Source organism: Harpegnathos saltator, unplaced genomic scaffold (genome assembly GCF_003227715.2).
Source record: "Harpegnathos saltator strain DR-91 unplaced genomic scaffold, Hsal_v8.6 scaffold89, whole genome shotgun sequence".
Lineage (NCBI taxonomy): Eukaryota > Metazoa > Arthropoda > Insecta > Hymenoptera > Formicidae > Harpegnathos > Harpegnathos saltator.
The window spans coordinates 168217-191348 of record NW_020230716.1 but is presented as its reverse complement, the minus strand read 5'-3'; the positions used below and the strand labels follow the sequence as shown (position 1 = coordinate 191348).

The 23132-nt window shown below is 45.4% G+C and overlaps 1 long non-coding RNA gene across 2 annotated transcripts in view; it reads left to right on the top strand.

The window, feature by feature from the left end:
- The window catches only part of LOC112590558 (uncharacterized), a 98059-nt gene that overhangs the window by 18181 nt on the left and 56746 nt on the right, over nucleotides 1-23132 (top strand). For both annotated transcript variants that reach the window (XR_003114311.1, XR_003114312.1), the window contains exon 2: nucleotides 12719-12776. This is a non-coding gene — a long non-coding RNA (uncharacterized LOC112590558). The remainder of the gene's footprint in view (nucleotides 1-12718; nucleotides 12777-23132) is intronic.

Sequence of the window (23132 nt, the reverse complement as noted above, 5' to 3'; positions counted from 1 at the left end):
GCGTCGAGCGTTACGTCGACATACGTCGAGTTTCATAACAGACGGAAACAATTTGCAGAGCAGTCGTCGGAGTCAAAGTGCCAGTGTTTTATGGAAGAAATAAGCTCCATATTACTTGTCTGTCTCACGTAGTCCGACATCAGCCTATATCAGACACGTGCCTGTCTCGTCTTATATCTCGTATATTTTCAATTTTCTCACCTCGACTCGGACAATCTTGCAAAACACCGGGCTCAAGCCCTGCCTAGCGTGCTTCATACTCTCAGGATTGTCCGCGGACTTTTCTCCCGTGACGTACGGCGAGATGCACTTCGATGCACATTTATCGGCGCGTTTGTCACGGACAGAACGATCTAAAGTAGCAGCCGACGATGGAGTCGCCGAGTTGAGTCTCCTTCCCCCGTCGTATTCTCGCCAACTAACGATAACTAGCTGGGATTAAATTCGTACTAACCTGACGGCTTTTGCCGCGTCTCGAGAGAACGGAATCTTATCTGAAGACGCATTAGCTAATTATAAGTCTTAGGTGAGAGCCTCACGAGGGACGTTTGACCTGCACACTTTTGCCGGGAATGTTCTCGAGGAGTTACGATAACTCGTATTAGGCGTCTGATCACTTAGATGAGTCGGGAAATCGTCTCGTCCGATTTCAAGTCGGCGTGTAAAACTCGCTGACGATGAAAGAAACGTGGAAACGTTACTTGCGTAATAACGATACGAAGAGCCTTTTCTTTGACGCGTTTATCATCGCTTAAGCGGAAAATATCTTCATATATATTCTCTAAAAGTTCTTTCATTGAAGTGTATCATTATCATGCGCACTGTCTCACTGCTATTAATTAAAGGGACTTAATGAATGATTGGAAATACAATACGATGTTGAATTGGTCTTTACGTCGTTTCATCTCTCTAACCAAGAGTTTAATAGACTGAGCGAGGCGTGAAAATTAGAGACTTGATGTTTGCATATATATATATACAGTCTGTAAAGTAAGAGCGTGTACGGGTTAATGTGTAGAAAAATTTATTCTTAATAATTTTTAAGTACATGGATTTGTTGTACTCCATGAGAAGAAAAACGCTATATCATTAATAATGAGTCCAGTCACCACCGGCATTGATAATTGCCTGGCATCTCCGAGGCTACTTTCCACTACAGTCTGTAAAGTAAGAGCGTGCACGGGTTAATGTGTAGAAAAATTTATTTTTAATGATTTTTAAGTACATGAATTTGTTGTACTCCATGAGAAGAAAAACGCTATATCATTAATAATGAGTCCAGTCACCACCGGCATTGATAATTGCCTGGCATCTGCCGAGGCATACTTTCCACTAAGTTGACTGCGTATTCGTTCGGTAAAGACCTCCAAATGAGACGAATTTGTCGTGTCAGCTGCTTCAAAGTGCACACTCTTTTTCCTCGAAGCTTGAGATATACACACCTCACAATGCGGCTAAAAAAGAAAAACTAGGACGATATTTGAAGCCAACTGCCATTTATGCCGTGCACGCTCTTACTTTACAGACTGTAATTCAATTTCTTTTTAAGTGTTTGTACAATTTAAAATGCAATAGAAGAAAATGGTAGGAAAGATTTTGCGCAACCGCGGTCTCGGCATCGCCGTGCCGGAGCACGTGCGAGCGATTATCGGGGTTTGCACGAAACGCGATGCGTCGTACTTCCTGCCGTATGAAATCTCGCGCGGCTTACGGCGCGAATAAATGGAATACCCGATGCGCGCATATATCATACGTGGGGACCATCGTTAGAACTAATCGAGCGATTAAGGGGCGAACGATATAACGCAGAATGGACGATAACGAAGATAAGACTGACAGCTTAAAACTGCCCGCGAGCGCAGAAACTCCAGCGCGACGCAGTGCGTATTAACGGAAAATTAACCGGAGGTAATCCTAATTGGGCTTGATTAGTCTTAAGTTGGCGCGATGATAGTGCAACTAATGAAGATCGGAATGCGCGTTATCGGGGGTGGTGGGAAGGGTTGCGGCAATTTCGCTAATTATAGAAGGTCTGTAGAAGAGAGCCGAACGCCGAAGGTCGAAGTGCGCAATAAATATCGTCTGCTTTAATAAAACACGATGTAGATTTTTTATTGCATATTTCTTTGAAAAAGAGTTCGAGGAAAGTCGCGAGATCGAAAGTCGTTTATCTTAACATTATGTCTATACCGGTGTTTTATTTAAAGCAGACGTTATTTATCGCGCATTCGACTTTTGTAGCTCTTGTAGGCTTTTCCTTACTCGTTTTTTAATTATATAATAATTCAAGAATCTTATTTTATATCTATCTACTTGATACAAATGTTCGATCGCCGTACGACGAGCTGCCCGCAGAGAGAGAGAGAGAGAGAGAGAGAGAGAGAGAGAGAGAGAGAGAGAGAGAGAGAGAGAGAATGAGAGAAAGAGAAAGGGAAGGAGATGATAGGGGATGACTATAAGCACATTATTTAATTTTGACAAATGGCCAATTGCGTCGGGGTGATTTCTCACTGTCGTAAATACATCCGTCACGCGAAATACTGTTCTGTGTAATGTAATCTTCTCGGCCGGCAAATTAATAAATGGCGCATTTTAATCAACAGTAACGGGTCTCATTTTCGTCGAGAACAAAGGGCACGTGTGTGATTTAAGCCAGAACGACCATTTATTATAACGAAGGAAAATCACAGGTAAAGTCCTCGCGAGTCCATTTCATTATGCAATCATTTCATGTGCGATCGCGCGCGCGCGAAAATTCCGTCCCTCATGCGACGGAGAAAAAGTTGACCCTCTGCGTCCCTCTCGTGACGTCACGGGCCGCTCGGATACGCTCGCGGCTCGTGGAAGTTGAAATTCTCGCTACCGAAATTAATCGTAATTTAAATTAAATAACAATCACAGAATTTTGAGAAATAAAAACTAACGTAATTTGAAATCAATTTAACGCGTGAACGCGGTAGACGGAAAAATGTATATAATAACGAGAACGAGAAATGCAGTAATGAGAGAAATTCCCGAAAAACGAATGTTATTGTAACTCGTAATTATACGCGCATCGATCTCCTCCGGCCGATGATGCCGACAAGACTGCCGGCTATATTAGCGCGCAGCTTGTCAACGCGATGTCGTATCGGAAATATTTAGCGAAACATTTGAATATTTGAATATTTATTGTCTATCGGCTTGCTCAATCTATTACGAGTCCGCTTCGTGTATGAACGTACTTCCACCCTCGCGCTCGCCGAGTGGCTGTTGTTATCGAATATTGCCAGCCGACTTTGTTACGTTTGACGGTGCTCTTGGTTATCGTCGTGTTTCCATATTGAACGATCGGCTGAGCGAAACCGCGCCTCGGTAAACGGCGACGACTCGAATATCCGAGGGCTGCTGCATGCTAATCGCTGCACTGCAAACTCTCCTATTACCGCCGGTGTCGCGAACACCCATCGAGCCGCCCTGTTGACTCGCGATGGGCGCGGGAGAGTGCAAGTTTCGAGTAGAAGCCGGGCACGCTTGGGCTTTCCAAAGAATTATATGCACTTTCTCCCAATCTCGAGACGCTGCGCACGTAAGATAGACGTGTTCTCGACGACGATATTATCTCTAAAATCGTAAAACGACTCGTGACTCCCGCAGACTCTCCGCGACGGCGAATTCTGAAAACGGTGGAATTCCCGGACCTTCGCACTTTCGCAGATGAGAGAAGTAAGATTGTCGTCGTCGTCCCGAAAATTTCGTAGGGTCTATTAAGGCCGTAAATAGGTGTGCGTCACTTCTCGGAGAAGTGGCAGCAAATTGCTCGATTAGAGAGGTACGTGTAATAACGAGGTAATGGTAGGTACGCGCAATTTTCCTTGCAAAACATGAAACGTGATCTAGCTGACAGGAAAAAGAGAAGTAGAGAGAGAAAGAGAGAGAGAGAGAGAGAGAGAGAGAGAGAGAGAGGGGAGAGAGAGAGAGAGAAGAGAGAAGAAATTGCATTCACGACGGAGAGGTGGGAAAATAAAAAGCAAGAAACGCGATACCACGTTTTATTAGATTCGCCAATTATCGGGGAAACGCGAGGAATAAGGAAAGGCAGCGGGTAATTTAATAAACCTTTTTGTATAAGGAGAATTACTGGTTTGCTATCCCCAGGCATCGGGAAGCACGATTATTGCGCCCCTTGACATTCAACTTTGTTAACTTGACGTGAGAGAAGTCGCGCTTCGACCGACACAGTCGCGAGAACGCGATTTATCGCGTTCACGAAGAACATATCTTGCTCGATCAGATCGAGAGAGCGAAGGGAAGTAGTGGTTAATTCTTTTCTTTTCTTTCTTTTTTATTGCTCCCAATGACTAACGGCCTATTTAAAGGAATAGAATTCATCGCGCGCGCGCGCACACATACAAAATTACAAAAGGGCAACAGCGGACAATTCGAAAGAGCCGAAGAGAAGCATGAAGAATGACTGAAGAAGAGAAACTGAAAATTCTCTGTACGATATAGAAATATCGTGCTCGCATTAGACACCTTTTCTCTTGGAAAATGATTGAGGGACGGAAGAATTACGAGAATAAAACCGGAAGTCGAGTGGAGACCCTTTCGCCCTTGGCTTCGCCGCTGCTGCGGGCGCGGGAGAGGAGTTCTCACAATGAAACGTACTATATTGAACGAATCAATTTCTCCGGAGTATATAAACAAACAATCGGTCGTAAATAACACCGAAAGATCTCATCTCGCGCGTGGAGTCGCCGCGCGCATGTTCCGGCTCTCCTGGAGGAGCCCTTCAATTTACTCCCGTGCAAAAACCCGCGCGATGGCGACGGCTTGTAATTACGAAGTTTCAATGGACGAGCGAACGAACGAGCATTGAAATTTCGATACGCTGCGTCGACGTCGCTGCGTCCGCACGACGCTTGTATCGACGAGCGGGGCTCGACTTTTCGAGGCGACGGCACGTTCGCATACGCGAAGAAAGGGAGTTCTCCACGCGGGGGAACGTCGATGAGATTAATGTGCCGGCCCTTAGACGTTCTTTTTCCCGTGCCGGAAGTGAAAGAAACTCGACGCGACTTTCCGCTCCGCGGGTTTTACCGCGGGCCAAAGTTTCCCGAGATCCGACTTGACGGGGCGACGCCTGAGTTGAATCTTATTCCGGACTGGTCGGTTAAATAAATGTCTAGCGCTGTGCGACGCGAAGTGCGAAGTTGGTCCGCAAGCAGTTGCGTGGTATATCGGATGTGCGGATTTCTCTTGTCTCATTCGACCGACCAGCGAAAAGCCGAAACTCTTGGCGTAGAAGTTCGATCGCGCGTCGTTGCGTTGACTGGCGGTCTCGTTTTGGAATTTTGCCCCAATTAAAATGTTTGGGATATAAGCTTGAGTTCGAGTCAAGTTTAAGGACGCGGCGGATCTCGTTGAAGTTAACACTCGCGCGTGATTACGATTCTTTCTCCGCGCGATTATAATTACAAATGCCGAACACTTTTCTCCCTCGGTGCACTGAAACTGAAATATACCGCGAGATTAACCTTTAGAGGAGCGGGGTGACTCCTACAGGAGCCACGTATAAATCGGCATTCAGTGTTTTCTTAAAGGTTATATTACAGTTATTTATGCATTTATGTCGACGTTTATGTGCTCTAAAAGTATATTTGCATATGTGTTCGTGTGATTTTTACCTTACTTGTAAATAAACATTTATTGGCAAGTACACATTTCAACTGTATAGTGATTTGCATCTCAGTACGTTTTTATTCATAACAGATCCACTTTCTCTCAGAATTATATAAGATCAATTTAAAAAATTATAAAAAAAAGAAAATTAAAAAAGTTTTTAAATAACAAGATATATAAAAAAAGACAAAGGAGCTACATAACTTTCTACGTTCACGTCGTTAGCTCTGGGCTAAAGGAAAGTTTTATTACCGTGTGAGATTACTTATAGTAATATAGACTTATTTTAGGTAAATAATTGCTTTTCTTTGTAAAATTTCGATAGTCTGATGTCAAAATGATGATCTGCGATATAAAAAAAAACCCCTAAAAATGCCAAGATCCAAATTTTGAAAATTTTTTATTTTGGTCGTTCCGTTCCGGACCTGGGTGGCTCTTATAAGAGCCACTAATAAACTCGAAAACTCTACGCGACATGATGGTTACATATATATATATATATATAAATTTTCCGCGAGAAAATTGCAAATTTTTAAGGAAAAATGCCGGTCCTCTAAAGGTTAAAGGAGCGAGATTCCGTTATCCTCTGTTACACACTCGAAAGTGAATTCATCAAAATATCCGCTGAAGTGGTGCCGCTCGCGGTGGCAGTATCTCGGCATTTCTCAGAAAAGGAAAAGGAAAAGTAGAAAAGTTACTCGATACGTATTAAATTCCGAATCCTCAATTCCGCGAAACCTAATCTCGATCCTTTTGACGGTGTCCTGTAACGCGACCTCCAATTACGATTTCTAGAGCCGCTCGGAATTTTTTCGACCCGGCTCTAAGTTGAGGATCGCGGAATCCAATCACCTGGCTCGACTGTTCATCAGTGCAATCAGCGAGATCGATCCGCCTCGAATTACAGGTCGGTCCGAGCGAGCGAGCGAGCAAGCAAGCAAGCAAGCAAGCAAGCAAGCAAGCAAGCAAGCAAGCAAGCTAGCGAGCGATCCGCGCGAGCGCTGATCAAGCAGGATTTCGATCGAAGCGCGGAAGACGTCCGGCGAGGGTGACGATGAACGGCCGCGGCGGGGGTGCAATCTCTGCGGTTCATGAAACGCTCATATTAGCGGCGCGTTATGTAGAATGTAACTCGCGCCCCGCTGGGGGGGGGGACATGAGAACGAGGATATAATTACACACGGCCGCTCGCGGGAAATACGTCGAATGCCACACCTACCCACCGTTGAACGTCCCTTCGTCGTGTCGCGCCGTCGCATCCCTTCTTCGACGGCCGTCGCACGAAAGCCCGTTCGCGTTGTCTCGCTCTCGTTCTTACCCCCGATCTCCCTCCCTCTTTGTCTCTCCCGCGCGCGCGATATACGTCGGCCTCCGGTGAGCAATATACAATGACGGAAAACTCGCGCGATGCGAACTTGTACGAACTTGGCAACAGCGAGCGTTGAGAGAGGGAGAGAGAGAGGGAGGGAGAGAGAGAGAGAGAAAAAATCAATAGGGCTTTTTAACCCTCTCGTGGCCGGGCAACTCTCGTGCGGGGGAGGCAAAAGAACGGAGGAAAAAGAGGCAAAGAGGAAAACGGGCGGCCGCGAGAACGCTGCCGCCCGACAACGCGACTTTTATCGTTTGTCGTTTTCGCCCTCACCGCTTAATCGCGGGCCGCGGGGGGAGAGGCTTCGTCGAGCAGAGGGACGCGATTACGCTGACATGGCGAGGAACTTGGCGGCAGGCGAAACGATATACTGCTAATCGCGCGCTAAACAAAGCTTATTGATTCGCACTCGCGCGCGTGCGACGCGTCGAATACCAAGGCACAATGGGCTTCCCCTCCGGCGCGGGTGTCGTCGACGTAACGAAGCGCTTTCGCTGTCACTTAATTGAAATAATGTTCGGCCGAGGCGTCGCGACGATCCGGTCGGATCCCGTGCATGCGCGCCGTTATCGCGGCGCTTACAAATCGACGCACGCAGTCGGAGTGTTGGCGAGTTACAAGCTTAGAAGCGTCAGAACTGACTCCTGCGTGGGCGGCTTAGCCGTTGGGGAACTGCGAGTTGGTTATGAGCCTGATGAGCACGCACACTGAGAGAAAAGTATACGATATTTGGAACTATAATGATATAGTAACTAAATTATAGTCCGGAATATCATATTTATAATATAGTAAATATTACCATAATAAGTGTCGATAATAATTACGATATAGGCATGGTATAACCAAGCATATAATATTTTTACCAAGAATTATAGTAAGTTAAACTAAAATTATTGTACGGATACAAATATAAAATGGTAGGTAAAGTAACTCTTTTATATAGTCAATATTAGCAGAATATTTGCTGAACGATGACAGATGTAACTATATGAATATTAAATCTCGCTATATTTGTGAATGAGAAATTACCATATATGTGGTAAAAGTAACTGAACAATTATTTAAGACAATCATATATTTGTTTTATTCTATATATTTTGCAGGTTCCATGAACTATAAAAATACAGTTGAACTATAAAAATATAGTAGCCAAAATGAATTATAAAATATAGTGAGATTATAGTTAATTCAAGTATATTTTTCTATCAGTGCAGTAGTGTCGGTAATTCTCATCACCGCGTGATCTTTTGCGCGAATGTTGCTTCCACGTTTTGTAGATCGACAAATCTTCGTAGGTTGCGGATTTTGCGGATCTTGCGCGATTCCCGCGAATTTCATGGATCTGCGAATTTTACAGGTGAAGGTCTCAGGTACTCAAATTCACGCGAGGCTATTCTGACAATCGGGGAACGTTAGACGCTGATTTGTTTCCAATTTTTTATAGTTATTTTTTATGTCAAAATATAAAGAAATCTGTTATCATTTTTAGCTTAAATTAATTTTTTCAATTTTTTTCGAAATTTTTCAAGTTTTGCGCAAGTACACTATACGTATTTAAAACATATTTAAAACAATATTTCTTAAAAATATATATATCTGATTTGTTGAAACTTGCACACACGCCGATTATGAATCAGAACCATTTTGTAAAATAAAAAATGGCGGACCTAATATGGCTGACGTCATTGTTGAAAAAGTGTTCAGTTTTACGCTACATTCGACGTTGGGTAATCTTTCGACTCACTATCCAGCAAACAAGCTCATTTTAACGATTTTCAAAATCTGATAAAAAAGTGAACAAGAAATTAACAAAAGGAGAATGAACGGGAAACTTCAGAAATTTCGAAAAAATTGAAAAAATTAATTTAATCTGAAAATGATAACAGATTTCTTTATATTTTGACATTTTACTGTACTTTATTGTAGCTTCACACCAATCACGGTACTCGCAGGAGCAGCGGGCTAATTTTTACAACATTCGGATATCCGGGACACCGAGGAGCATCCTAAAAGGGACGGTCTCGGCGGGTGCTCGAAAACTCAAAGTTATCGATACCGCTGTCTTGTCACAATTATCGACCGTGCGACCGTGCGTACCGGACGACGTTAGCCGAAAGTCACGTGAAATTGGTCGCAGGGAGAGGAGTGACTCGAGATAGGATCGCGCCACCACATGCCGTGCTGATAAACGCCGGTAGATTATGTTAATGCAAACGGAGTTACTTGGGGCGGATATAGCGCGCGGCGTGTTGATAATGGCAATCGGGCGTCGTCGTTGGCGCGACGCTTCCGCGTCGAGAGCGGGAACGTGCCAATGTAAGCGTAATTTAAGCGAAGTAACGTGAACGCCGCCGTTAACACGATAGGCAAGGCCGCGCCATGCTAATCGACGTCACAAAACCGTCGTGCGGAAGCGAGGGTGCGGCGTTAATTGGACATTATCGCGGATTAATCGATGGCCTTCCCGGGCCATGTAAAGTGCGATGGTGTAAGAGAGAGAGAGAGAGAGAGAGAGAGAGGGTCCCAGCGAACGACCGGTAAAAAATTATCGTCGGATACGATCGGACTTCTGACGAACGGGAGGCTCGATTTAAAATCAGTGGGATCGAAGTCTTCAGGTTCGTTTCCAAGCGTCGCCGGAGGTTTAAACCATTTTACTTCACGCACGAGAGAGGAAACAGCCTCCTCGGTGTAACCGAATTGTCTCCGTTGTCTGGGAACGGCAAATTCGTTTGTAGGAGCGGCAAGGTTCCTGTCCTGTCGCGGGGGTTCCACTCGCGGTCAATTGCTCTCACTTGCCTCAAGCGAGTTTTAATACAGTCGTGTGTCCGGGCGAATGTTGCCGGTCGCGGTATAACGGGGATAACTCGCCCCTCGTCAGCCAGAAAGTCTTCGTCTGGTCGCAATTCAGTTATACTAAGAACTAAGCTTCTTCTCCCGTTGTATCTCGGCGTTGTATCATGTCGCATTAGTCTCGGGAGAACGTATCTCGTCTGTATCTCCTACACACGTAGGTCGTCCAGGTATTGTTTCTACTCATCGCGTTATACTCAAAATATACACCCAAAAGATATTTGAGATTTATTAGATTTATTAGATATAATATTATCTATTCTGTCTTCTATAATATTATCTATTCTGTATTATATATTCTGTCTTCCTCTTACTTACAAGAGGATTTCCTCTTCCATTAATTAATATTCCTCTTGTATGAAGAGGAATATGTTGGCTTAAATATCGACTTCTTTTATTCAATTAAATATTCGGTCAAATACTATATAGTTTATAATCTACTGCAAGAAGTCAAGAATAATATATTCTTTCTTTTATACAATTGGTTATGATGAACATCTTTGTAGCTATAAAGTCCATAACAAAACTGATTGGAAATTTATTTGTTATGATGGTCTTGTTTCATTCGTGCCTACTTATTGTAGAACTATTGTAGAAGAGCCAGAAGTACATCCATATATATATATATATATATATATTACTTTTCGCTATACATTATATAATAATTTTTTCAAATTAACTAGTATAACCAGTAAGAGTAAAATACAGTAAGAATAAATAGTAATCCTCTTAAAAAAAGATTAAATAATCTATGCACAAGAGGAAATTTATATTAAATCAATAAAATTTGCATTATGCATATAACATATAATCCCTCTGACTTTAGGAATAATGTGTTTATATAATATTTTCCTCTTAATCTTGGAGGAATCCTCTAAAATTTAGATGATTCCGCTTGTTCTGAAATTATGTCTTTTGGATGTATATTATTTAAAAGTGTACAAAAATATAAGGCGAGTAGTAATATTTTTACAATTCAATGTTTTCTGTAATTTGACTTTGTAACTCTTGATCGATATCTCTTTAGTTTTTCCGCGGAACTTTTGGTTTAGAGATACACGTGTCCGTGCTGTCTCAACTTCAAAAGTGGACATTCGCGACGATTTGCAAGGGAATAATGCAGATTTTAACGTCTCGCAGCTGGACTCATATCGTCGAACGGGAGAATCGCGGAGTAATGACGTTATCGCCGGTTTGCGAAAAAAAAGAAACAGAAGCGGGTTTTGGCCGCTCATTCGCCCGCGGCGTAACTTAAATTGCCGCTAACGATCCCGACGAATGTTTATGACGTTCGCTAATTTAGATTGAATTGTCGAGATGCAATTATAAGATCTTGCCCGCTGTGAGCAATTCGGAATGAGTTTCTCTTCTCGCGCAAGACCGTGATATTTCAGATTTCTTGCGCAAGACGTTTTCATTAACGCCGCCGTGATTACTCGTAATTATACGGAGGAGTTTACGTCACGTACTTGATAAGTTCACCTTATGTAACTCGTTGGTTAACCGCGCACTTTTCCCGATGACTCTCACTGGCGCGACAGGCATGGAAAAATAAAGCTATTCCGGAAAGCTGTTTTATCGTCGATTGCATTTTATCTTTATTCCAAAGACGCGTATTACGTGCAACATGTCGCGAGAGAGAGACACGCGATGAGTTTCTCTCTCTCTTCTCCTCTCTCTCGCGACATGTTGCACGTAATACGCGTCTTTGGAATAAAGATAAAATGCAATCGACGATAAAATAGCTTTCCGGAAATTAACCTTTCGGGATCTCGATGGATGATAGACCAACCACTTGTTTGATCTCACGCGAGAGCCATATCGCTTACTTAATTTTCATCGGTTATCTAGCCAACATGGAATTATTCATCAAACCGATAAAAATTCCACGAAAACACGCTCTAACGCAAGGAACAAGGGAATTCTCGGCCTGTGTGAGGTCGGAGTGAGACAGAGTGCATATGAAATCATTTTTCCCCGGCCGGTTATCACCGGCTCGAGAAGAGAAGACAGCAAGTGACACGGCCGTCCAGATCCACTCGGCATCGAAGGAACACGCTCCCGCAGGAGATTCGCTTCGCGTCGTCCAGGAAAATTGCACCTGACAACGACAGCGTGACCGACCCTTCTCTCCTCCTCCCCCTCGCCGCTTCCTACTTCCTCCTCCCCTTCTTCTTCTTCTTCTTCTTCTTCTTCTTCTTCTTCTTCTTCTTTTCGTATAGTTTATCTAAGAAAGCGACGTTTCACGCTCGATTTGTCCACGGCCGTTCTCGGAGGACCCACTCACGAAAATCAACCTGCACGGTTCGTCCCGGGAGATATAAAGTAGAAGCTTGTTTTACCAGCAAATCGTGGGACAGTTTTTCCTCCGCTTGATCCACGAAAGGTTTGCTCCGGCTGCTCTCTCTCTCTCTCTCTCTCTGAGCTCCTTTTTTGCGCCGGTCCGGCCCGACGAAGCATCGAGGAGCATGATCCCGTTGTTACGTAATCTATATCGCGTGTATATACGACTCCCCCTCCTTCTCCCCGCCTCTTTATCCGGAACATTATGTGCGCTGATGTTTCTTTATCCGGCTGTGCCCAGCGAATGGAGCCACTTGCTAACTTCGGAAACGATCAGCTCCGTTTGCTCTTCGGCTCGTTCTCGCGCGATGCTGTCGAGTTCCGTTAAAGGGAAAGGGGAGACATTTTGGATCAACGCCGACGGAAAAGAGAGAGCGACGACGTAGAAATTATTTACGCCGGACGGAGTGAAATATTTCGGTATTTCATTCCGTTCGGATGCGCGAGATATCCGTGACATTTATGATAATTGTGCTTCTCTTTTTGTTTCAGACTCGAGCTCTTGCCGGCAGGCGTTCTGCATCGGGCTCTGCAATCTCCAAGTTTTCAGGTAATGGAATTAATTAAATATATAGGAAATGCGTAAAGTGTCGGAGGTAGAAAATGTCGCAGTAAAAGCGCGCGGATACTCGTGTCGAGAGATCCCCACTTCATAATGATGATGATAATAATAATAATAACAATAACAATTCACTTGATTAGAAGCTAATGATATCGCGGGGTGAATGCAATCAGCGCTAGATAATTCCGCGTAGGCAAATTAGCCGTTGACAGCTCGTCGGACGGGAGACGAGTGTGTTCGTTCCCTTCGCAACAAAACCTAGCAAAGCGAACGTTCGCTCTTCTCCTCGAGATTGAGAATCGATCTGAATCGGCGGGATCGCGTCGGAATGACAGGCCGATTCGCCCGGCCAGCCGGCGCGAATTTTCTGATCGCAAATTTGATCGCGCAGATCAGGCAGAATGTTCCTCGCCGGAAAATCACGCATGGTTGGTCGCGAATCAAGACGCAGCGGGCTGCGTCGACGAGTGCGAATGCCTAGGATGCATTAGAATATGCCGCGAGGGCACGGTAGAGCGCGCGCGTGTGTCTGAGGATTTCAATTTAGAAAATTGTGCCGCCGCCCCCCCCCGCCCCCCGCGACCGCGACGCGCGCTCTCATCAGACCTGATGGACGGTTGTTTTATTGTATTTTATTTTGCGGTAATTTTGCAGCTAGTTTTGCACACTAGTATCTCCGCCAAGCGGCAGACTTTCGGAGACCGTTGCCGCGCGCGCGCGCGCGTATTTACGAAATGAATATTTCATCTCTGCCGCATTGAGTCGTCGACAGGACGACGATCCGTCGTTTGCGGTGCGATTCGCTCGATGAAGTCGAAATTTACTCTGCGCTGCCGATGCTTTACGAAACGTGTTCACAACGATTGGGAGAAAAGGCGGTCGCTTAAATCCCGAGTGAAATTCAAATTCGTTCCCGCTTTACGGGTTGTTATCGCTACCTTTTCAGGGTTAAGACTTTCGCGATGAGGAATGACTGAAAATTAAGCCGAGTTTACGCTCCACTCGGACGCACTCGAGTTAAGATTTCATCGACATTGGTGGAAACGACATTGGCGTAAAAGTTCCTCTCGCGCCATCTTTCCAAGCTTCACTCTCATCCGGGCGAGTTGGGCCCTTTCTTAATATTATACAGGGTGTCTTAAAAATACCGGGACCCCCGGATAACTTTGCAGGATCAAGTTTTCATGAGACACTTTAAATATAAAAGTTATAGTTAGTCTCAAGAATATATTGTTACGATAGTGTCCTGATTTTGGTTAATTTGATGATTTTGAAATTTCCAAAAGTCAGTAAGTTGACAAAAGTCAGGGCGCTATTGTGACAATATATTCTTGAGACTAAATAAAGCAAGAGAGTCTAGTATCACTTTTTCTTTCTACAAATAGTTAGCAAGATATCGTAAGTTAAATAATGAAAAAGTTACCAAGTTTTCCTCAAATATCTCAAAAAACGTTGGGCAAGTAAAAACAATGTTTTAAACAAAAGTTGTTCAAATTAATTGGTAGAAAAAAAAGCAGTGTAATAAAAAGTAAGGATTCCCGTTTAAAAAACGCAAGTTGACCTTCAAATGACCTTGAAGGTCATGGCCAAGGTCACCATCAAGTCCGTTACTCGATTTTCTGCAACTTTTGTACTTAAAGTTTTTCATGAAAACCTGATCCTGCAAAGTTATCCGGGGGTTCCGGTATTTCTAAGACACCCTGTATATTAAGAATGAAATTCATACTTTGGTTCTCTCAGTCCGAGACTGAATGAGGCTCTGTTTATACTCCTTAATATTACTTCAATATTAAAACATTATCAAAACCAACGAACCTGCTTTACGTGTTTTCATCTCCCCCCCCTTCCACCCGACTGCTTCATAAATATAGCTCGGCCAAATGAGGCTCGAGGAAACCCCCGAGTGCTTCTCCAGGAATCTGTCCTTAAGATATTCTTCGCTCGGTTCCTCGATTGCGTAAGCGCAATCCAAGCCGGCCGAGCGAGAACGCGAGAAGATCGAGCGCTCCGCGTGTTATTAATGAGGAACCTCGTGTTCCTCGTGCCTTCCGACATGCTCCTCGAGGCCGCCCACGGGGAAGATGCGGCGGCGATTCGTTCGCGCCGTCGGCGTGAGAGTGAATGCCCCCTGGCAGCGAGGTCTGCCCGCTTCATAGTTGTCCAACTCGCCCTTCCGTGAGCGCGGCTGTTCGCTCGTCCGATAAGCATTCCGGCGTGGCTCGAAAATTAATGGCCTTCAGCCACGAGGCTTGACGGCACTATTGACACCGCAAACCGGGCACGAAGTTGCGCGAGGCTCTCGCGTGCGCGCGAAAATAATTAAACTCGGGAGCGGGTCGCGCCGCCGCGCCGCCGGCGGTCGATATCTTCCGCGTTTTGCGTTAGCCGTGATCAGAATCCTCAACAATCCTCGTCGTTGAATGCGGGGTGACAGTTGCTCGATTGTTTGGTCGTAACAATCGGCTGGCGGGCTGATTCAATTCTAAGGATGTAAGTGGGAAACGATGTCGGCTCCCCTACACCCCTTCGGTCGTCCCGACTCGGGCTTTCTTCGGACGAAGATCCCAGTTGAAGCCCGATTGTCAGGATAACAGCGCCTTCTGCCCTCCTCTCTCCTCTGTTTCTCGATCGCTCGGCTATAGCGTTGCTCTTTCGCAGATGACACGCGGAGTGTCTCACCCGTGGGGATCCGCGAGTCTCTGGGGATTACGCGCACAATGGTCGCGAGAAATGACTACCAGAAACTACGAAAAACTTGCTTGATATTCGTGAAGAAAATCAAATTCGTCTCAATCTCGCTTAGTTGCGCGAGATTATTATTGTGCCCGAAAAGAAATATTCTATTTGTAAAGTGATTTTTCCCACTGCCTCATGTTCTAAGCGAAGCCTCTTACAGGAGAAGAATTCTCCTTTTGATAAAGCGATTAAAGTGGACCGTTCATCTGAAATTTATTAGATATTGTTCCAACTGTATCCCTCTTATTTCAAGAGGATTTCCTCTTCCATCAATTAATTTTCCTCTTGTACGAAGGGGAACACGTTGACTTGAATGTCGGCTTCTTTTGGTTAGTCCTGCTCTACCTCCAGACATGAACGAAAAAATAACCATACGTTTATGGGTCAGAATGTTTGGAACGCTATTTTGAAAAAGGTATGTGTGTTGCTGCATAACATATGGCATAACGAAGATAATTCATCCATATTCGGTCAAATACAGTTTATAATCTATTGCAAGAAGTCGGATAATATATTCTTTCTTTTAACTATGTTTCATATTCGATTGGTTATGATGAACATCTTTGTAGCTATGAAGTCCATAACAAAACTGATTGGTTTGTTTGTTACGATGATCTTATTTGATTCGTACCTACTTATTGTAGAACTGGAGCCAGAAGTACATCCATATATAAGAATAAAATCCTCTAAAATTTAGATGATTCCGCTTGTTCTGAAATTACTTTTTTTTCGGGTGATTCAGTCCGTAAGAATCGCGGTAATTGAAGTTTAAGGACGTAAGTGGGAGACGCGACGTCGACTCGTTCGGTCGACTTGGATCGGGTCGACAAGAATCCAGCTCCAGAAGTTCGATCGTCAGGGTAATCGCTGCTCTGACCGCCGAGTTTTCAGAGCGGTCTCTCGTCGACAAGCTTCGTAGTCGCTGAGGCTCGCCTCCTCGAATTCGTCGTAGTAGAATTTGCGGTCGGAAGGATACGCTTTGAGTGAGATCAAACCCGGCGCTAACCGAACAAGTCGACATCCGCAAATTGTTCCCCCGGTCCCGAGGAACACGAGGGGAGGGGGGATCGGCGGGGGGGACTTGCTTTAACGAGGCGCTCGCTTCTCAAGGCGGAGAGCGGAACGCTAGCTATCGACACTTGCAGCTTTCGCCGCAACTAATGGCATGAACCACTTGTTGAAAGCGAATCCGCCCCCGAAACGCTCGACGAGACCCTCGCGGCTGCAGCCTTCGACTTTGGCTCCATTTTTTCTTCGCAGATGGCGAAACCGCTTATCGGCAAGATCGCGCCGCGCGCAGTCTTCGATCGAACGAACGCTTCCGCGTTTATATTCAGCAAAATCGCTCTCATATCGGCGCTCGCGCCGATCTCATCTTGTCCAGTTTGGACGAGTTTAGACCTGCGTTGTTCCGAGGAAGAAAAATGTGTCAAAGTCCACAAAGTGGAGCAACTTTCCGTGAGAAGCCGCAACGGCGCACAGATAACAGTGGGGCCAGATAACATTTTTTGGTTGAAAATTCTTTAGAGACCTGCATTTCCAACCGATCGTCGACACCAATGGATGAGGTTGATCCTGAACAAATTCCAAAGAGATCTGTCTAGCGGAAATTTTGAAAAAAATTATCGTTCAGGGTTCATGGGTTGAGGGTTTGTCTTAAAAGTTTATCGTTTAAAGCACAGTGTCTTGGGTTCGACCTCAATGGGTTCGAGCCTACGGATGGACTAAATGCGAGACCCCAGAACTTACAATCACCTTTGAGAAAACTCAGAATTTCAAAGCTCATCCTTTCAGCCCACATTAAGAAAGAATTAAGGATCAAAATCCCTCGGTTTTGTGCTTAACGGGTCTATATTTGATGTTTTTATTGATTTTGGGCATATGGGTTTTGGGTTAATGGATTTCTGGTTCAAGATCGATAAATCTCGAGGTGTCTGGTTGATTGGTTTCATAGTTTCAATCCGCTGAATATGCTATTAGATAGAAATAAGTGTCGAATAATGAGTATTTCACAAGTTTCTCGCGTTTAACGATAATTTTTCCTCTCTTGGGGCTAGTAATTTGAGAAAAAAAATTTTTTTTTAATTTTGGCAAGACAGATATCTCTTCGGAATTTATTCAGGATCAACCTCCAAATCCATTGATGTCGATGATCGGTTGGAAATTCAGGTCTCTAGAGAATTTTGAATCAAAGAATGTCATCTGGCCCCACCACCCTGCGGCAGCACGATGATCTCTCGAAATGCAATTTGGCCGAGATATTCTTTCCTTGCATTGACGAGTACATTCATATTTGCTTACTCGAGTACTCGAATGAATAGATATTACATATACCCAGACGACACGAGAAATTCGTGCAGTGTTGCGAGGTGTTGCGGCTGCGTTTGCGCCGCGTTCGACATCGAACCGACTTTCAGCGTCGCTTCATTTTCGACATTAAATCCCCGCTGCGTGGCTCGCGCGAGTGTTTCAGGCAAATTAAAGCTTTTGGCAGGGATTCATCAGCGCGATTGGTACATCCGTCAAATTGATACACGCCGCTGATACGTGCATCGACAAATATTGACGCAGCCGTGAAGTAATTTTCACTAATATAAACCGATATCTCCGCTCGCGATCGTGAAATATCACTCGACGGGGACCGCCCCGTCCGCGTGGATGCTTTACTTTCGAATTCCGCGACGGAGAATCTCTCGACGGTACGTTCCCTCGAATGTTCTCTCTCTCATCAGCGACGTCCGCTAATTCCGACGCGTGGACGAGTCTGGCGTGCCGGCAATGGGAAATGGGAAAACGAGACGACGAGACATTTCGCGACGGGACGGAGGGAGGCGAGTCGTGGCCTTCGAATTCGAGGCGTCCCTACTAGAAATTTTGATCAGGTGATCACCTGACATTGATAAGGACCTAATGGAGTGAATGAAAGGTAATCCTAAGTGAGTCAGTCCTCATAATATCCTAACGACAAATGAGTAAGGAATAACCTTTATAAGGTTATAATGATTGTGGATCCACATTAGAACCTTAATATACCAACCTAGTGTATGATATAATATGGTTCAGTTAATCAGGTCCTTGTCGGGATCTTATTCATTGTACTTAATATGATTTGCACTATCAAGTTTTAACAAAAGAATTTGGTGTCATTTCCAAATATAAAGATGCATTGAAAAAACACTTCAGATCACTGGAATATATTTGTAAAATGCTATAGAAACTATCCTTTTATTAGCAATCGATAAATATAGTTGTAAAATTAACGTGACATGCAAGTTTCCCACTGACGTCCTTAAACTTCAATTACCGCGATTCTTACGACTGAATCACCCGAAAAAAAAGTTAAAAGTAATTTCAGGACAAACGGAATCATCTAAATTTTAGAAGATTTTATTCTTATATATAGATGTACTTCTGGCTCCAGTTCTACAATAAGTAGGTACGAATCAAATAAGATCATCGTAACAAACAAACCAATCAGTTTTGTTACGGACTTCATAGCTACAAAGATGTTCATCATAACCAATTGAATATGAAACATAGTTAAAAGAAAACCTTTAACACTACTTTATGTCTTGTCACTTTGTGACACTTTATGATATCTTATGATATTCATTTTATGTTTCTTTCCCGAAACATTTTACAAGTATGCTCGAGCGATCTAAAATATTATTTCATGCAAATATCTGTTTACTTGGAAATGACATGAAAGAATTTTCAGCGTGTCATTTCTTATTTCTAATGTCATCATCCAATTTAGCCGTGGCGAGTAATCAGGAGCCATAATTTGAAAAGAAACGTAATAAGGATTCCATAAGGTAACTCAATAAGGACCTGACTGATGAATCCTTACTAAGGTCCTGATATCCACGCTGCGTGCACATGACTTACTAGGACCCGATAGCATTACCTTATTGGGGCACCTGATGTCCAAATGAGGTTAACCTGATCAGTACCATGGGATAAATTTCTAGTCGGGAGCGCGCGTGTTGCCGTCGATCATTTATTTGCCGATTGTGCAGATCGTGAAACGATTCGCTGCCGCTGTTGTCGCTGTTATTGCTGGAAACTGGCTCGCAGCGTGCGCGGGCGGCTTCGTGCCCAAAGCGATTGACATAACCGCGTTACAGGCTCGACGACTGCGGAATCCCGAGTCGGCGGATGCGCGGATTACGGGGCTGTAAATCCTCTCCTTCCCGCATCAACGGGGGATTAGGAGCGGGAGCTATCGATGACGGCGACTTTTCGTGATTCGCGCATTTTCAAGCCTGCGAATAGCGAATTACGTGCGCCTGGATTGTTGCCGCAGGCTCACGCAATCGCAGGCGATAAGTTATCTCGTCGCAGTCGAGGCGTGTAAGAGGAATGCAAACTGCAACGGCTTGAGAATATTACATATTACATTACGTCGCAATTTATCTGAACGAGAGAGGGAGAGAGAGAGAGAGAGAGAGAGAGAGAGAGAGAGAGAGAGAGAGAGAGAGAGAGCTCCGTCGAAAATCTCGTCCTGCTCCTCGGGGAGCAGAAACGCAGAGAAACGAGAAACGAGGAAGATTAAGACGCTTCTTTTTCTCGGAGCGATTCGACAATTTTCGCGCGGAATCCCGATTACGATCCGCCGCGCAAGAAATACGTGGCTGGCTCGGGACGTCTCGCGCGAGCGGGGGCTGATCCTCCCACGGCTTAATGTCGCGTGCTTCGGCGGATGAGTCTCGTGATGCGGCTGGCCGGGTAAATTCGCGCGCGTGGAAAGAACAGCGCTAAAAGCCCGACCGCCTATTCCCGACCGGGCGAGAGATTGCGAGGAGCGAAACCGCCGCCGCCGCCGCCGCCGCCGTCGCCGCCGCCATCGTATCTCTGCCGAGAATAGCGAAAAACCTTTTCCCTCGCTGGCGAAACCGCAAACTCCAGGCGGGACGAAGGAGAGGGAGAGGAGAGAGAGAGAGAGAGAGAGAGAGAGAGAGAGAGGCGAATTTCACCGCATCTGGAAATAAAATTTGCTACCCGAGTAGAAGCGCTGCGGCGCGTTTGTCGTCGCGCACGCGATAAATAATAAGGTAACCGTCGGGCTTTTCTTCTACCTCCCGCGGTCACGAGACGCGACGCGAGATGAAGCGACACGATATTCCGTCGCGGACGGAAACAGACGGATACATCGCGCGACGACGGCTCAGTTTCGCGGGATTTTATGGTAGACCGTGATGTTGTCGTAACCATCACGAGCCTCTTGCCGCGTCTTCTGTTGTTCGGAAACGCGCGTGCCTGCGGTTATACAGAGAAGGAACGAGAAAAAGAGAGAGAGAGAGAGAGAGGGGGGGTGGCACACGAGCCGCTCTCTGTATAAATAAAATCCCGATGTTCCGCCCCGTCGTCGTAGAACTCACACAGCGTAATTAACGCGAAAGCGACGGCGACGCGCGACCGTTCTTTTATTTTGTCAATTAGCACCTCTGTCCCCCCCCCCCCGCGCCTTGCCTTGCCTCTGTATATTTCTGTTTCGTTTCAATTACGCACAATCACTGCGCCGTGAAATCACCGGCGCGGCGTCGCGGCACGCGCTTTGCGCTTCCCTACGCGCGGAAAGCACGCCTAAGTTAAGCGCGCTTTTAACAATCCGCGCCGGACCGCGGAAAATAGTTATCGAGCGTTTAAGAAGCCCTCAGGCATGCTCGAGAAGCACTCGACCCTTTATACCCGGGGCTTTGCCCGGCACACTCTCTTTTTCGAGAACAGTGAGCGAGACCGCCGCGCCGGATCCTCGGCATGATGAGCGGCAAGCGCATCATAATCGAAACACAACACGGCCAAGTTCCAAAGGCCGATTATTTTTACGCCCCGGCCGGCTTTTTCGTAACGCTCAATTGCGTCCCCCCGCTGCCGCGCGAGTTATTACTGCGCATTTTGTCGCGACCTCCGTCGCGAATTAATATATCAGCGCTCGAGGCGGACGAGAGAGACTCTCGCCGGAGGGCGAGGGGGAAGGGGACGGGATCTTTAAATTTTTGCAAAGGCTAGAGATTGTTTCATGTCCACGCGGATGGAGGTTACCTCGATATTCCGCCTCCATTTTAATCCCCATCCTTAATTTCCCAATGACGCGCGATTAATTGCGTAACTTGCTCAGCTCACGGATGGGATGTGCGTGACTAGCAAATATTGAATAATTTCACAATGGTTAATATAGTATAAATGGATAGGCGCGCGCGCGCGCGCACGCTGTTCATCACTCGACATTCCCCGCCGACATCCTGCGACAATAATTGTCGCCATTTGCGGTCGTACGTCGCGCTTCACCCCCGCGCGTGTGGCGGCAACTTTTCGTTTCTCCCAACTCACCGAGTCGAGGTTTCTAGGCACATAATCGACCCCGGCTCGCTTCTGGAGCTCGACCCTCGCGTTTTTCACAGCGTCATCGTTCTGACGCGCGAGTTCCGCGCCTCCCCGCGATTAAAGCGCTTTGACAAGACGCCGAGCGAACGCTCCGCGACCCCCACAAGGTCGCCCATCGAAGCTTCGTCGGGCATCGAGAGGACCTCATTTATGTCGGCGGGGAGGCTTCGTCGAGGACTCCTGACCCGGTTTCGCGTCCGTATCTTTGAATCGACGTTGGAGGGCTCGTGCTCTCTCTCTCTCTCTCTCTCTCTCTCTCTCTCTCTCTGCGTGCGGCTTCTCGCGGAGAATATTAGGCCTGACAAGAACTTGCCGACAAGCAGTTCGTCCGTTTTCGGTAGATACGCGCCCTGCGCGAATTACGAAGTTCTCCGAGCTGGCTCCGCCGCCCCGTCGACCCCCGCGATTCACCCCTGGCCCAGCGCGAGAGATCAAGTCAAACATCTCGAAGATGTAATAAGGCCGCGTCGGGACAACCGCTCGTCACGAGCGTGTTTGCCTGTTTTAATTGTCGGCTTTGGGCAACCGCATCACTTTCTCATCGAATAGAGCTCGTTTACACGAAGGCGATAACGTGTAAGTGTAACCGATGCTGATGCTTTCGAATCACCGAAAACTCTTGTCTCCAATACTCGGGTCACTCGGATCAGTCGATCACATTTTGCTGTTTCCTTTGGCTTCAGTTCTACAATAAGTAGACGCGAATGAAATAAGATCATTATAACAAATAAATTTCCAATCAGTTTTGTGGCAGACTTTATAGCTACAAAGATGTTCATCATAATCAACTGTATGAAACATAGTTAAAAGAAGGAATATATTATTCGACTTCTTGCAATAGATTATAAACGGTGTTTGACCAAATATGAGTAAATTATCTTCGTTATATGTTACAGCAACACACATACCTTTTTTTAAAAAGCGTTGCAAATATTCTGATCCGTATGGTTATTACGTATTTCGTTCATGTCTGGAGGTAGAGAGCATGACTGAACAAAAAGAGCCGACATTCAAATCAACACATATTTCTCTTCATACAAGAGGAAAATTAATCGATATAAGAGTAAATCCTCTTGAAATAAGAGAGAAACAGTTGGAATAATATCTGATAGATTTTAGACGAATGGTTCACGCTTTAATCGCCTTGTCGAGAGAGGAATCTTTTTTTCAACAAAGGCTTCGCTTGGAATACGAGACTATAGGAAAAGTCACACTTTACAA